At 48.7% G+C, this 16868-nt stretch overlaps 1 pseudogene; it reads left to right on the top strand.

Annotated features, from left to right (window-relative positions):
• The first annotated feature begins 7660 nt into the window (after window positions 1-7660).
• Window positions 7661-12773, top strand: LOC101088583 (annotated as a pseudogene).
• Window positions 12774-16868: the final 4095 nt, after the last annotated feature.

The raw sequence follows: 16868 nt of genomic DNA, 5'->3' as shown, positions 1-16868 counted from the left end.
CTTGAGGGCCTCCCCACTGCCCTTGGAGAGTGGAGGAGAGCTTCAAAGCAGACAAGCCCGCAACCGAGAGGACCCTGGGGTGCTTCAAAGACTGTCTTCCCCAGTTTGAAGTGCTTAGTGAGTGCCCCTCCCCCACTTGTGACACATGAAGAGCTACTGAAGTTTGCGTTGTCCCCCAAAAGCATTTCTGTGTTTCTCCTTCTAACCTGGGCAGTGGACCTCCCCCTGGCAGGGGGTTACACCTCTTTAGCGCCTCCGCCCTCTGTCTGACTCACAGTTCCAGCTGCCCCTTCTCCCCCCAGCGCCTCCACCACTGCATCCTTTCCACTAGGAGACATGGGTGGAGGAGGAGCTGCAAGGGAGGAGGGGGGTGGAGTGGGCTCTATGATCTTTGCATGTGATTCCACAGTAGTGTTGTGGTTATTATAATAAAAAACAAATTGGTGTTCCCTCCAAGTCTTTGAGGACCTTTGATTCCAGGAAAGTATAGACCATGTCCAGCCCATGGCTCCATGTTGCTTGCCCCCCCACTTTGCAGGCTCCTTCTCACCCCTGCTTATAAGCACCCTCACATGAGAAGAGAGAGTAATTCGGATTTGTACTTGTTAGCAAGAATGTCTTTTCGCGAAACTGTAAAACTTCAGAGGGCAGGGACTTTCTGATGTTGAATTTCGTGGTCTTACAAAAGTGCCTGGAAAACAGTAAGTGTTCTTAGGCAGTTTGTATTTGCTGCGTTGCTATCATTCCCTAAAAAAAGAAATTAAAATCACTCTGTTCTGAAGACGCTGTATGTGCAAGTGTTGAGGCTTGTTTAAAAGGAACAACAGGGGCGCCTGGGTGGCACAGTCGGTTAAGCCTCCGACTTCAGCCAGGTCACGATCTCGCGGTCCGTGAGTTCGAGCCCCGCGTCGGGCTCTGGGCTGATGGCTCAGAGCCTGGATCCTGTTTCCGATTCTGTGTCTCCCTCTCTCTCTGCCCCTCCCCCGTTCATGCTCTGTCTCTCTCTGTCCCAAAAATAAATACACGTTGAAAAAAAAAATTTAAAAAAAAAAAGGAACAACAGGGGCACCTGGGTGGCGCAGTCGGTTAAGCATCCAACTTCAGCTCAGGTCAAGATCTCGCTGTCCGTGAGTTCGAGCCCCGCATCCGGCTCTGGGCTGATGGCTCAGAGCCTGGAGCCTGTTTCCGATTCTGTGTCTCCCTCTCTCTCTGCCCTCCCCCGTTCATGCTCTGTCTCTCTCTGTCTCAAAAATAAACGTTAAAAAAAAAAATTAAAAAAAAAAAAAAAAAAGGAACAACAAACTCAAAATGGAGTCACTTATGTTAGGCCCAACCCAAGATTTAGCACCTAATCTAATTGCAGTTTCAGTCTCTCCCAGGAGTGGGTTTTAAACCAGTCAGTCTAAAATTTCCTGGTCAGCACTAGTGGGTCATCTGCCTAAGACCCCTGCCCTGACTCCTAAGGGAAGGTGACCTTGCCTGAAACAATCCTTTCTTTTCTTTTGCTAGGAACTTTTTTGCCCCGCCCCTTCTCTGCCTATAAAAGCCTTCCATTTTGTAGAGCTCCTCAGAACGCCCTTCCATTTGCCTGATTCACGAATTGTTGAATAAAGCCGATTAGACCTTTAAATTTACTTAGTCGAATTCTGGGTCTTTTTTTTTTTTTTAATGTTTTATTTATTTTTGAGACAGGGAGAGACAGAGCATGAACAGGGGAGGGTCAGAGAGAGGGAGACACAGAATCCGAAACAGGCTCCAGGCTCTGAGCGGTCAGCACAGAGCCTGACGCGGGGCTCGAACTCACGGACCGCGATATCATGACCTGAGCCGAAGTCGGCCGCCCAACCCACTGAGCCACCCAGGCGCCCCAGATTCTGGTTCTTTAACAAGCTGAATGCGTGTGGAAAAATCGCACACATATCCTCTACATCTCGTGTTACCAGGAACTAATGTTACCAAAACTCGTGTCTCATCTGTCATCTTATCATCTGTGTTTAGCAGACTAACACAGAGCAAACTGGGAGAGCTGCAGACTGATGAAGGCATTTGAGACAAAGAAATCCAACAGAGCTCTAAACCGAAATGAAAAGTCGAAAGGTGGTCACCCTGCGAAGTGGCCCCAAGCCTCAGTCCTGCCCTTGATGTCACCATGTGACTTAGCCGGCGTTTTGGGAGGAGGGCAAGGGCCTTGAAGATGCTCAGCTGGGAGCCTCTGCTGGGGCTGGGTTTCCTGGCCAGCCTGGCCCAAGGGAGGAAGTGCTGTGGTGAGCTCAGTGAGGCAGATGGAAGCAACGGTGCCTGTGAGCACAGCACGAACCACCCTCCCCCCCCCACTCCCCCCCCCCCCCCCCCCCCCCCCCCCCCCGCACACTGCAGGGGGCGTGGCTTAGGACAGAGGAAGCTGCAGTGTAGACCAGCCCTGCTGCACAAGTGGCTTTCTTGTCCCCCTGAACCCCCAAACACACTCCAACTGAAAAACACTAATGGTACATGACTCTGAAGGCAGGTTCACACCTGTGTGTCTGTCCATACCTGTGTGTATGTCCTGCCAGATTCCTTTGTTCCCTGAGAGAAGCATAAGCTACAAACAGCGCATTCCTTTCAGTGTTGAATTATACGGTGTTTAAAAAGTGAAAGGGAAAAAAGTAATGTCAAACCATCGATTATTAGATAAATTTAAGCAAGAACAGTGTGATTTCCAGCCAGTTGCTGATGACTGGTTTTCCAGAAGGGAACAATGTGCTGGTGAGGCAGTTATTAAGTGTGATGAAACCACCAATTTAGTGAAGGGTCAATGGCTTACTTGTTTATTTTAAAGTAAATAACCCTCTGGGTTATACATGGATCACTTACTTGAAATAATACCAAATAGTAGCATTATGGTGATGGGGGAGAATTCGACCACTTCCTGACAAGTAAGGAGTATTACATTTTATGATACTTTTCTAGGGTTTAGAGGTTACTCCAAAGTAAACTCTAAGAAAATCTTCCCTGGGGTCCCTTGAGTTTGCTGATTCCAAGAAGGGGGACCATGAGCAGAATCCCCTGGGCTACAGTCTGAGCAATGGGGTTAAGTCCCTGTCCCCCAGGCCATCTGTTGCCAATGAGCCAGGGCACCAGGCCGGGATAGCTGCGTGCTGGTCATAATGGGCCATCTGGCTGCTTGGGGGAAGGAGCTCATGGGAGCAGGTGTCTGGGACATTCTGACATTACCACTGACCTTTGCCAAGGAGCAGGTTTGGTTTTTTCCGGAATGGCTCAGCCTGGTGGTCAAGAATGCATCCTCTTCATCCAGGACACTTTCAGGAACGAGGCTTAAAATTCTCAACATCCAAATTGAATGTTTTCTTGAGCTATGGGGCTTATGTTACACCTGGATTGTTCTGGGACCCCATCCTGCCCATCCCCCTCCCCATTTAGAAGGGGGGCGATGTCTCTGCCTATCTTTTTGTCCTTGCATGTGTCCTGACCAATCACAATGACAGGGCCAAGGTTTGGCTCCTAGAGGTTTTCTTTGGTTTTTAGATAAGTGTGCAATTTAAGAAAAAAAAGAGCATTTAATATACTATGTAGCTTTAGGAAAAGTCATTTAGCAATTCCTTGCTGCCAAACAAAATGCTACCCCCAAGATTTTCCTATATAGAAATTCTAGAACTACTACTACCAATCCTCTGGGACATGTGTCATGAGTAAATTGTTTTTGATAGAGTACCAAAGTACACAAATTATTTACCTCTAAAACTAAGTTGATAGCTCGAGGTTGTCCATGTCCTAAGGTGTCATCTGTTATTTGGGTTTGAATGTTGTCTAGCATAAGAACAGAGACAGTGGTACAGCTTATATACTGGACATCACACCTGACATGGTCCAGGGAGTGGGCTGTCTGTTACTGGGGGTTACTGGGAGCAAGGGCAGACAGAGGGAGAGGGAAGGTGGGGACCATAGATCCATGATGTTGCGTCAGAGAAAGGGGACTTCTAGGATTTCAGAAAGCCAGGGCCTTCTTTCCCTCCAACAAAGGAAATTGCCAAGTAGAAGGTGGATTTCGCTCTTAAGATTTGAGAACCTCCTTTGGGGGCTCTGCTCATTTGGAAGCAGAATATTAGAGTCCCCTAGATCAGTGCTAGAGGCCAGGCTCTCTACTCAGAGTCCCAGTCTGTGGCTGGATGTTATGATTTGCTCGATCTGAGGAATTTTCTAAACTAAATGTTTCAGCATTTTAAAATTAGAAGAATTCAGATAAGATTGAGATTTCTGACTCCTTTCAAGAACCGGGAGTGTCAGCAACACTAGACTTTGATTGGCGCGTGGCAGCAGAGTGCATGAACAAGTGGTGGCTGCCCCCACTGGCCAAGGCATACCCTCTCCCGCCCCCACCAACGCACCCGTGCAGCCCCTCTCCTGCTTGGGTGCCTTGTAGGCACAAGGGGCCCCAGTGAAGCTCCCGCCATGGAACCCCGCTCCCCTGTTCTCTCTGCCACCCAGAGGGAGTCTAGACACACATTTCCTGGATCAAAATCAGGCCAAGAGCCATGATTGATTCCTGCCTCGGCCCCCACACAAACACAAAAACCTCCTGCGCATTTACTAAAGCCAAAGAATGTCAGGATTAACCCATAAGTGGAACTTTTGAAAGAGCGAAAGGCAGCTTTAGCCTTAGCATTCCACAGCTCCTCATTAAAAGAGGAACTTTTTGTAACTCTAGGATAGCTGGAGACACATGACTGAACTCAAAAGCACACGTGTTGGATGCCAGCCTCGAGGATGCAAGGCCAGCTTGTTGGGATTCTTGATGTGTTTTTCAGTTTCAGGACAGGTGTATTTGGTGTTCTAGACCACAGCCCAGTGGTGAGAAGTCCCCAGACCCTCAGGAGCAAGGCAGTGGATGGTCACAGTCAGGGTCAAAGCACTACTGGACCCAGGTGAGCCCAGTTTGCAGGCTCCAAAGCCCAGCTGGCCAAGAAACAGGCAGGGACCTTGAGCCCCAGAACATGCGGCCGCCCTCTCCCATGCACCACCCTAGCCAGGTGCCCTGCCATGTTGGCTCCTCCCTGGGATTACACACTGACTTTCTCATGGGGTTTCACTATGAGGACTGCCATCTCTGGCCTGAACTGTGTGGAATTGTGTGGAATGTGGTAAAAGGGGCTTTGGCTTTGGAAAACACTGGAGCTAGGGGCACTTCAGATAGCATCTATCCAGAGTTGCCAATGGTGACTGCTGTTTAGAATCACCGAGAACACTTGCAAAATACAGATTTCCATGCTTCGGAGCTCTGCCCACCCCACCCCACCCCCAACCCCACCCCCTGACACACACAGTGTGCAGTCATGAGCTGTCAGGCTTGGGAAACACTGATGTCATTGGAGCCCTTCACTTCTGTTTCTGAAGTACAATCTGAGGTAAAGTAACTTTTCCAAGGTCACACAGCTGGTTTGGCAGGACTAGGGTCAGAGTATAGGTTTCTTGAATATCATCGGGGCTTTCTCTATAATACACCACCTGCTGGATGTACCCACAAAGGGGGTAGCACACAACCGCAGAGATTCTGGGTGTAGAAGACAGTAAGAGGCATATTGTGCCTGTAACCCCAGATAATTTCCCCAATATCAGCTTCCGTTGTGGTTGATGACCCAGATGCCTCAGTCCCAAGTCATTTGGGCAGGAGCTTCTGCTTCTAGCTCTGTAATTACCACGGCTTCACTTGTCCATTGAGAGGCGGGAAAGAACTGCGGTTCGTATGTAGACTGCTCTGTACCTCAGTTTACCTCTATTTAAAATGGAGAGAATGACTGACCCGGCACTCTTACATCTGCTTCTTGGAGCTCTGCAGACCAATTGAATGGCCACACAAAGGCATTCTGTGATCCCCACGTGGCAAAGGGAGAAGTTTTCTGTACCCACAACAGAGCTGTTCTTAAAGTCAAGTCTACTCTTGCCTCATTTTTAATCATTCTAGTGTCAAAATACCACTGTGGCTTCTCTGACCACCCCGCATGCCCTCCAGGAAGGGCTGCCTGTCTTCTCTGGGTTTCTGGAGGGCTGGTGAAATATTTCCTGTAGGTAATCCTTGGAGGAGCCCCAATTTTGAAGGACTGAACAAGATAAAAAAAATTAAGTATTACTACTAGGAAATAGCTAGCACAGAGTTCCTATTAAGTGCTGGACATTCTGCCAAATGTTTTACATGCATTATCTCATTTAATCCTCAATTACAGTCCTGTAAATGAAATGTTATGAGCATTCCCATTTTACAGATGTGGAAAATGAGGTTCAGGAAGGTTAAAGAACTTGCCCAAGATCACATAGTTGCTGAATGAGAGAGCCAGGATTCAAGCCCACATACTCCAGTCTCCAGGGGCAAAGCTCTGATAAATGGGGCTTTATTACAGATCGCTGTCGTCATGAACTTGACCTTTCACACAGTGTTGCCTGGTACTCCTAGTGGGATATCACACCCTGACGCAGTTCAGGCCAAGGACAGCTCGGGCGCTGAGGCTGTGCCTGTCAGCTGGGAGGCTAGGAGCTCCATCAGTTCAGGGACTGCCTGACCCAGCCTGACCAAATTAGAGCAAGTAATGGGTGTGACATAATTTGACATGTAAATTGTTAATTGAACCCCATGGGAGATGATTTTAAATAGAGACAAATACCATACTGTGAACTATTTGGGTTATGAAGCCCTTATTCTCTGACTCCTGCAGGAAGAGAAGAATTGTGTCACGATAAACTGAAAACCCCCAAGCTGTTCCAGGGTCGGGAGAGCAGCAAGCTAGTTGGATTGGGAAAGATTCTCCCTGGGAGTTTCAGGGATTTACTCTCCCTTCCTGGCGTTTTACCTCTGAAACTCTCCCAAGCCCACGTTAGGAACCACTCATCCTACCCATCCTCCCCTGCAGAGACTTTCTAACCCGGGAAATTCAGAACCCTAATCGCAAAGCCAGCCCTGGTCAGACTGCTAAAAGGGCACAACGTGAAGTCCCCACATGCACCCCCACTCCACTCTGTCTTTCTCAGATTTACGGAACTCAACCTACGCAGGGGCCTTGCTGAGGCCCCTACATAGGTGTGCTCTTTCTGGGCATCCCCCTATGCACAACGGCTAGTCCCATTCCTTTATCCCTAGAAAGACTTACCTGTCCTTTCCCCAGGCCCTTCTACTTGTTTTCTGACTTTCTGAAAGAGTCTGGGTACCCCCATCTGCTAGTGCCGACCGATCCTAATGGCTTAATATGTGCCTATCCTCTCAGGCACAACCTGCCGGCTGCATGACCCGTAACTAGCACCCAGGAAATATTTACTGTTGAATCAATGAATGAAAGTAAGAGTAGGAAAGGTTCTCTGGAAATCCTATGCCTTACCTCAAACCAGTAAGCCTATTACTGGCTTCCAGGCTAGTAAAAAGTCATTTGAGAGCAACAGACCTTTGCCTTTTTAAAAACTGGAGCTCCTTTACATAACACTAGCTGGTGAACATGGGCAGGAGAGGTGACCTCCCCACATGCATTTGCCTCCTTTCCTCCCTCCTGGCAGGGTCCCATGCTTCCCAACAATGCCTTTGGGAGGAAAAGCCTCATTACAAGTCTCTGAGTGGTCCATCTAGTGGGCTCCATTGTCCTAGCCATCCTAGCCACAGGATTAGTTTGGGGACCCGGACTAGATGCAAGAAGACTTTGCCAAGAGCTTCAGGACTCTCGTGGTCATTAGGTGAGACTGATGTCTTCACTGACATCCAAAGATACCGGGCCTTCATTGAATTTTCTAGCTACTGTATCGGGCCTTATCTGAAGCCTACCTGACCTCTGGACTTCTCAGTTACATGAGAGATTAAAGCCTGTTTTTATTAAGCCAAATAAACACATAACACAATAATACATAACCCCTTAGTTTCTTTTTATGACTGAGCTCAGAGAGACGGACAATCTTTTGTCATTTTTAATCACCTTTATCTTACAGCTTACTTAAACAAATACATACACCAAAATGAAAAACAAATAAAAACCCCAATTTTTCAGTCTTCAAAGCCTTCTCAAGATCACTAGGCTTGTGATGTCCTAGGTGAATGAAGAAATAACAGTGGCTTCAACAAGAATGAGCTTATTTCTCTCTCACATAAAAGAAGGCTGGAGTGAGGCTAGTATGGGAACTAGTGTCATCAAGGGGCCCGGGTTTTGCTATTCTTAGCATATGGCTTTCATCTTCACATTCACTTCATGGTCCAATGTGGCAGCTAGAGCTCCAGCCATCACATTGATCTTCCTATTCCAAGAAGACACATGAGGAACAGAGAAGGGGAAAAAATGAGTGTGTCAGGAGACTAACGCCTTTTAAAGAATCTTCACAGAAGCCCCACCCAATGACTTAAGCATATGCCTCAATGGCCATCACAGCTATAAACGTGGCTGATGAATGTAGCGCTTGGCTGGGCACACTGCCACCCAGATTAAAATCTCAGTTGTGTTATTAAGGAAAAAAGGGGAGAGTAGATGCTGGGTAGGCAACTAGCAGTTTCTGCCCCACCCTACTTAAACAAGTCTGGCTTTTGTATTCAGTTCTGCTACTTGGTGCCTGTTCCTTCCAGGAAACCCCCTGGTTTAAGCTTCAATAACTCTTTCCACAGACCCTTAACAACCCAAGCTGGTTCCCTAACCCACCCCCACCCAGGATCCTCTGACCAGCATCTTCCCATTTATCTGGTTAAGAAGCATTCATTGAGCACCTACTGTCTGGTATTAGACCACATTAGTCTTTCATTGGAATCCTGGCAATGGTTTAACTCCCAGCACCCTTGGACTTCTTCTCTGTCATGCCCCAGTCAGACTCCACTCACACCTACCCTTCCTCATTCACCAGTCTTTCCCTAGAGCTATGTTCTTTCCAACACAAGCCTACTCTTCAGCCATTGGTTTCTCTCTCTTTCTTTCTTTCTTTCTTTCTTTCTTTCTTTCTTTCTTTCTTTCTTTCTTTCAAGTTTATTTATTTATTTTGAGAGAGAGCGAGAGAGAGAGCAGGGGAGAGGCAGAGAGAGAAGATCCCAAGCAGTCTCCACACTGTCAGCCCAGAGCCCGACGTGGGGCTCGATCCCATGAATTGTGAGATCATGACCTGGGCCATTGGTTTCTAACATCTTTCTGGCATTAGTGTTCTCAGTCCCATGGATAAGGCCTTTGTGGGCTCAGGACAATGAGGGCTGTGGTCAGAAACAGCAGCTCAGTCAAGGTTGAGTTTCTCTGGATCTTCATGGATGACAGGGTATGATTTTGCCTGGGAACAGATGACTGAGTGAGGCCAGAGCAATGATTTCTTTTTCAGTTCCCCCAAGGCCCGCTGGCTCCCCACAGCATATTTCGGGCCCCACTGACAGCATCGTGGGCCTCTTAGCAATGAACAGCACAAACAAGGTGAAGCCATCTAGTCGTACTGAAGTGAACTATTGTCTTGCCAAACACAAAACATCTGCTCCTCCCTACCTCACCTGCACGAAAGTAGAAAAAATCAGAATAAAAAAAAAAAAAAACAACCTCTGATATTGCTAACAAAACGTGTTGCCTTGAACCCTCACATAAAGAATACCTTTCGGAAGTTTCTAGCTCTTTCATTGAATTTTTAGCCTTTTGATTTCAGTTATAAACTGAGAGCTATCACAACTCAAAATTTTACATTGTATTATGTCTCTTCAAATAGAAACATCATTAGGCAGATGTGAACAATTATCCCCAGTTGGATTCTTTTTTTTTTTTTTTTTTTTTTTTTTGAAGTTAAAGTCTTCAGAAGAGTAGCTAGCAGCTAAATTGTGCTTTAAATCACAGTTCTAAAACTAAACCTATGAGCGGGTCCCGGATGACAACAGGAGGGGAGGAGCCCAGGAGGCAGTGAAGGAGAAGGGGGACAGAGATGGGGTTGAGGCTGGGTCCTCCGGTGCCCTGAAGAACAGCCTCTGTCCTCACCAGTGTCCAGCTGTCACCCAACCCCACCTTGCCCTCACCACACTGCCCTGAGATACCCCCTGAAATACTGACGTGAGGCCGATTATATTGAAAAGTTCCTGACCACTCTCTGGCATTACCCAAACCTTGTGGCTGAGGCCCAACTGATAAGCCCACCTCAGTGAACCCATTAGATCTCTCGAAGCCATGAAAGACCCTTGACCCCCCTGTCAAGTTCATTTTGACACCTGGCGGAGAATGAAAGCATCAGACCAACATTGCTGCTGATACGGGAATCGTGGAGGAAGAAAATTCAATATTTGAACATTTGTGAATATTCTCATAGGACAACAGTTTTGTTTTGTTTTAAGGTGTTCAGAATTCTGTGGAAATTCTGCATAGCCTTCAGACTCAAAGCCTTTGTCTTCACTCCTGGGGAAAGCCCAGGGATAGTTGTATGGTGTGTGATTTCCTCACCCATGTGAGTGCAAATGCCCAGATTCCCCCAGCAGAGAAGGGCCTGAAGTCAGAAAAGTTAGGCCTGCGGCGGGGCTGACCAAGCTGTCTTTGTGGTGTGGTGAGTACTGCCTGCAGCCCCCAGTGTCTCTGCTTCGAGAAGAAGCACCAGCTGCCGGAGCACCTGAGAAACCCTGAGTGGGTAAGACTCCAACCTGGCCACCCCCTTAGTGATCCCCAGCGAGGGCCCCCAAGGGCCATTCACCAGGCGAAGGGCAGAGGGTGGCCGTGAGGTGCCCGGCCTGTAAAATCAACATGTTCCTGGGGCTCCAGAACAGGACTCGCCTTGGGGGACTCGCAACAGGAGACACTTCCTCACTGTGTACTGTGTCACCAAGGTCCGGGGGCTACTGAAGGAGGAAGAGCAGGAGGAGGCCAAGAGGAAGAAGATGACCGGCCCAGAAGTGAGTTTCCTTCTGGTGAGTTTCCTTCTGGTGGAGAAAAGCAAAGACATTCTGGGACCCAGTGAAGAGGAAATTGGATGGCAATTTCCTGGGCAGCACCTGAGGGTGGTTTCCATCTCCGGAAATACTGGTGATGGGAAGTCTCACACCTCAATCACACTTTCCTTTATGGCCTTGATGCCTTCAGACCCTCCCCTGCCCGGGAGCCCCGCACCGTGGAAATGTGAGCGGTGCGTGACCCAGGCCACAAAGTAGCAGTAACAGACGCCGAGGGGCTCCTAGGGGCTAGGGTGAGTCTCAGCCAGAGAACACCCCTGCTGCTTAAGGTCCTGGCCATCTCAGACCTCGTCATCCTTCGAACTCCTACAGATGGGCTGCATAATGACCTCTTTGAGTCCCTTGGGACACGTCAGTAGCTTATCTGAAGCGCTTCACCGAGGAGCTCCCACTGCCCACCGTGGCCTGTGGGATGTGGTTGTCATTTTCCATGACACTGTGCACGCTCACCTGCTGGGCTCTGATCACCCCTCAGACGGGCCAGAGAAGCTTGTCCAGAACCGGCTCTGGAAGCTGGGTTGCTGCTCTGAAGTCTGCAGTTCCATTCGCTACAAGGGAACAAGGACATCCAACCACCCGACAGGCATCTCTGGGCCTCAGCGTGCATTGTGCCACCACTCTCTGTGCCTGGCACCCCCGGGTCCTCCTCAAAGCCCTGAAGGCATTGAGCAACCGACCGACCACCCCAGCAGTGAGATCCCAGTGACCAGACAGCACACAACTCCTTTTTTTCCGGATGAATACTTCACCTGCTCCTTCCTGTGGCTCTGCCGTGGGGCTGGCTGTAAGAACCGCACAAATCACAGGAAAGGAGTAGCTCATCAAGTCAGGGACCACTGCAGATATTCACACCAGCATGACGACCGATTTTATTCCCTCAAGGCCTGCTGGGAAAAAGGCAAGGAAGTCAGCGTAGTGCCCAGGATATCAGCTGCCACCAACTCCCCCCTGGATGGGTCTCGAAAACTGTGCCTGGTCTGGGCATGTGATCGAATGTCTATGGTAGCTACAGTATGGTTTGGGAACCACGGTCCTGTGGGTACTTCGGTGCGGGCCGAGACTGTGCACGTATGGCCTGCAGCTGACGGATTTCTGAAGGACAGAAACAGTGCTGCCTAGGGCCTCTTGGTTGGAATGAAGGTCCTGGCTCAATCCGTGTCTGAGCTTAGCCATGGGCCCACCAGTGCTGTGGCTTTCTGGCTCATGGGCAGATCCCCCCTGCCACTGGAGCTGCAACCATCTGCTAGACACCAAGGAGCACCTGGGTGGCTCAGTCGGTTAAGCGTCGGACTTTTGGTTTTGGCTCAGAGCACGATCTCGTGGTTTGTGGGTTCGAGCCCTGCATCAGGCTCCGAGCTGACAGCGCAAAGCCTGCTTGGGATTCTCTCTCCCTCTCTCTCTCTGCCCCTCTCCCACTCACTCTCTCTGTCTCTCTGTCAAAAATAAATAAACTTAAACAAAAATAGATAACAACACCAAGCACCACTGTGGGGAGGGCTTCTGTGACACCTGTTCATTCAAGGCCCGGTCAGTGCCTGAGCGGGTGCGTGACAACTGCTGACGGAGCCAGTGAGATGTTGCTGAGGCGGGTGGGCAAGGAAGGCTGGATGCTTGGGAGATGGGGGAGGATGTGCAGAATGCCGTGGGGCATGGTGACAGCCACTGATGTATCACTAGGTTTGGTGAAGGAGGCGGCCAGGTTGTCATGGTTGGGGCCCGAGTACGAGATCCAGCACTGCCACAGCTGCTGGGAGGAGGTCAGCATCCAGCTTACCACTGCCCGGCCTGCAGACAGGGCTTCTGTGACAAGTGCTGTCATGACCACCGGTTGTCCCTTGTGGAGACTGAGACCATCCTGAGTCTGCTTTAACTGCAGTTAAAACCAGTGAGCTTTGGGATGCCTGGTTGGCTCAGTCGGTCAAGCATCCGACTTTGGCTCAGGCCATGATCTCACAGTTCATGAGTTCGAGCCCCCTGTGGGGCTCACTGCTTTTAGGCTGTCAATGTGGAGCCTGCTTCAGATCCTCTGTTCCCGCCCCCTCTCTCTGCCCCTCCCCTGCTTGTGCACTCTCTCTCTCAAAAAATAAATAAAACATTACAAAATATATATTAAAAAAAAAAACACTCAGTGGCATTTGGGGCACCTGGGTGGCTCAGCCATTTAAGCATCCAACTTTGGCTCAGGTCATAATCTCATGGTTTGTAAGTTCAAGCCCCACATCAGGCTCCATGCTGACAGTGTGGAGCCTGCTTGGGATTGTCTCTCTCCCTCTCTCTCTGCCCCTCCCCCTCTTCTCTCTCTCTCTCTCTAAATAAATAAATAAACTTAAAAAAAGGAAGCCATGACATTTAAGCTCAGCTCCCTCTTTGAGTCCTTCACAGTAACTTAGGTTCTCAGAATTAGAAGTCTCATTGAGGTAGGCCCTCCTTCCAGTCACCTCTGGCACTGTGTGTCCTCTCTGCTTGACCTGGGGCCACTTTCCCATGGTGGGAGCGGGGCAGATGGCAAGCCAGGGTGAGCCTGGTGGCAGGCCTGAAGGCATGAACTCTTCAGGGCAGGGAAGTGAACAGTTGTAGCGAAAGGGAATGAACCGAATCAGTTGCATTTACGTCGGGTAAACATGATACAAATTATTATTTGTAATAATACATACATACAAAAGCAGCATGGAATATCCTTAGGCTGCTAGTGTCTGTGACGACTCATCATAGTCTGTCCCCAGCACAAGGATAACGTGGCCGTGGCAGCGGGTCTTACCCACAAAACAGAGCTGGGTCAAGAGCCACTGTGTTGCTACTCGCTTTTTTTTTAATGTTTATTTTTGAAAGAGCGTGTGAGCCGGCGGGGGTGGTGGGAGGGATCCAAAGTGGGTTCTGCACTGAGAGCAGGGAGCCCAATACGGGGTTCGAACTCATGAACTGTGAGATCACGACCCGAGCTGCAGTCAGACTCTCAAGTGACTGAGCCCCCTGGGCGCCCCACTAATCACTTTTGTCTTCCCAGCTTCTCCTTTCCTTGCCTTTTCCCTTTATGCCTCACAGCTGCTTGAAGTGAGTGTCCCAGGTACTTCCTGCTTGGAATAGCCTGAAGGAAATCTACCTGGGTCCTCCAGAGTTAGATCCCAATTCCTGGCCTAAGCCTGATTCAGTCAGAGACCACCCAATTTATCATACAGGTCACGAGAGTGGAGAGTGAGGGATAGGGTCCTCAGTCCCTGAGAAGTCAGGCTGCGGGAAAGGCGATGCCTCCATACCTGGGGGGAGCACAGAAGGAAGCAGGCCCTCCCTGGCTGTGTTTCTTGCTTGGCGATGCTTCTGTCTGTGTGTCCACTCAGCTTTCCCAAAGGCCGCACCCTGCTACCAAGTGGGGCACCTGCTTCTCTCCCCTCCGACGCCAGCAAGCCCACCATCTGCTTCTGAGAATTGCACTAGAATTTTTATTGCTTATTTTGAAGTGTATTAATTGGCTCCCAGATCATGAGAAATCTTCCAGGGAGACAGAGCACAGAATAAATATACTGTGAGTTGCCTTTTTTTTTTTTTTAAGTACATACAAATATTGAAACAGATCATTAAGAAAAAAATTCTCTCTCCAGTCCTTTGAAGAGAAGTCAAATGAAATTTTGTTTCTCATCAAGAGCTGGGATGTCCCTATCTATCATGACTGGAAAGAGTGTTGTGCTGAAATCTTGCCACTACGGTGGATTTTATCTTCAATGAGCAAAATGATGAATTAAGGGGAACCTGGGTGGCTCAGCCAGTTGAGCATCTGGCTTTCGATTTCGGCTCAGGTCATGATCTCACAGTTCATGAGTTCGAGGCCTGCATCCAACTATGCGCTGACAGTACAGAGCCTGCTTGGGACTCTCTCTCTCTCCATCTCTCTGCCTCTCCCCGCTCTTTCAAAATAAATAAACTTAAAAAATGACAAATTAAAAGCAACATAGCTCTTGACTGAACCAGTAGGTGGGCGAAGCTTCAGGAAGGTACATGGCAGTCATTCCTGGTGTGGATGTCGGTGTGATGTGAGCCCTGGAAAGTCGGTTCTTCTCACTGCTCCCTCCTGCCTCCTGTGGACCAGTGACTGAAGCCATCATCACTCTAGTATTGTGTGTTACCAAATTCACCATTATAAAGGAATCTTCTTGTTGAAAAAACAAACAAGTAAACCTAAGAGACCTTATAAGTCTATTGTATGATAGATTTAACCAGGAAGGCTTGACTTTGGATTCAGAAAGTTTGTTAATTGATCTAGTCATTCCTTTTATTGATACTATCCATATATTTTTAAACCAAATGATTGCAACAATGCATGTTTTAGGACTCGAGGTGTTCATCATCTTGGCGACCAATAACGAATGGTGAATGGTCTGACATCTAAGAGGCTCTGCTCCTATACTGAAAGGCAGGTAAAGAAATTCCAGAGGAAGGTGTTGGCATACATCCTCTCTGCTTTTCAGTTTCCAACCAGAGACATCACAGTTACAAATATTTCCGTATTATTCCATATTCCATATTATTTGGATTAGGCAGAGCTTTATTCTTCAGGGAAAACAGGCAGCATAAGTTAAAAAGAGGTACATTTTGCTGATAAGCCAATCAGTCCTAGGCATCACATCGCTGTCAGTAGGACAGGATCGCTGCAGAAAAACCCTAGTGGGAATGACCGCCACCACCACCCCTCCCCCCAAGAGCATAGTCACCAGTACTCAAGCACATCAGGGAAACTGGTTGGATAGCAGAGGATGTGTCTGTTTGTTTTGTTTGTTTCATTTTTTTCATGTTTATTTAATTTTGAGACAGAGAGAGAGAGAGAGAGAGAGAGAGAGAGAGAGAGAGAGACAGGGCGTGAGTGGGAGAGGGGCAGAGAGAGAGGGAGACACAGAATCCCCAGCAGGCTCCAGGCTCTGAGCTGTCAGCACAGAGCCCAATGCGGGGCTCAAACTCACCGACTGCCAGATCATGACCTGAGCCAAAGTCAGACGCTCCAACATCTAAGCCACCCAGACACCCCAGGACATGTCTTTTTGGAGCCAGAGAAGATGCACTAAGGAGAGCAGACCCTGAAACAGACAAGGTTTATCTCAGAAAGGTCATTTGAAGGAGAATTTACCCCGGAATGACGTTCTCCTCTGTCTTTGAGTAGAAGACCAGCCGGGTCCTGGCAGCCCTACAGCCTGGGCTTCCTTCCAGGGCTGCAGCACCCCTACAGGCAGTTGAGCAATGTGACCCTGGCAGCAAAGAAACCCTGGACGGGCCTCTGAGGCTGGGGAGCTTGACCAATACTTCACTAATGAGAAATTGCACTGTCCTTGGAGACATTGTCCTTGCCTTGACTTTAAGTGCCTCCCTTTGCTTTTCCCCTCCAGTATACCACAGCCTGATCTCCTCTCCCCTTCCTGCTGTAGCAGTTTGCTTAGGTCACCCTGAGCCACGAAGCTGAGGGGAAAGGGGGGGGAGGATGTCTATAATCTTGCACAAGAGGTATAGGTCCTGTACTAGTTGTGTGATGTTGGGAGAGTCACTTAACTTCTCTGTGCCTCAATTGCCACAACTGTAAAATGGATATTATAATCACCATTACCTGATAGGACTGTTAACGAGCAGTCAACGAAATCCTATCAAAGAGAAATTCCTGGCCTGTAGTCAGAGCTCCGTTAAGGCTAGCTATTGCTGCATGAAACAGGTGAGCAATTTCTTCCATTACATCTTCTCCCTGGATTTCCACTTCCACCCTTTGGCCTCTCCAAACACAGAACAAGGATGGTTAAGAAAGTGAAATGTCTCACTTGGTCCTGAAACCCTTTAATTCTGTCAGTAGTCCAAAGATGTCTGTGCGGTGTCTGTGTATGCAGATTCTTTGAATGACACCAAGTCTATGCTGATTTGGTTAGGTTTTAATGTATGATGAAAGGCTAAAGCACATTGGTTCAACTGTTAGGGCTCAGGCTTCAGGAACATGTGG

This window comes from Felis catus, chromosome B3 (genome assembly GCF_018350175.1).
Source record: "Felis catus isolate Fca126 chromosome B3, F.catus_Fca126_mat1.0, whole genome shotgun sequence".
Classification (NCBI taxonomy): Eukaryota; Metazoa; Chordata; class Mammalia; order Carnivora; family Felidae; genus Felis; species Felis catus.
Note: the sequence above shows the minus strand (reverse complement) of the source record. Positions and strands in the feature narration are given on the sequence as shown.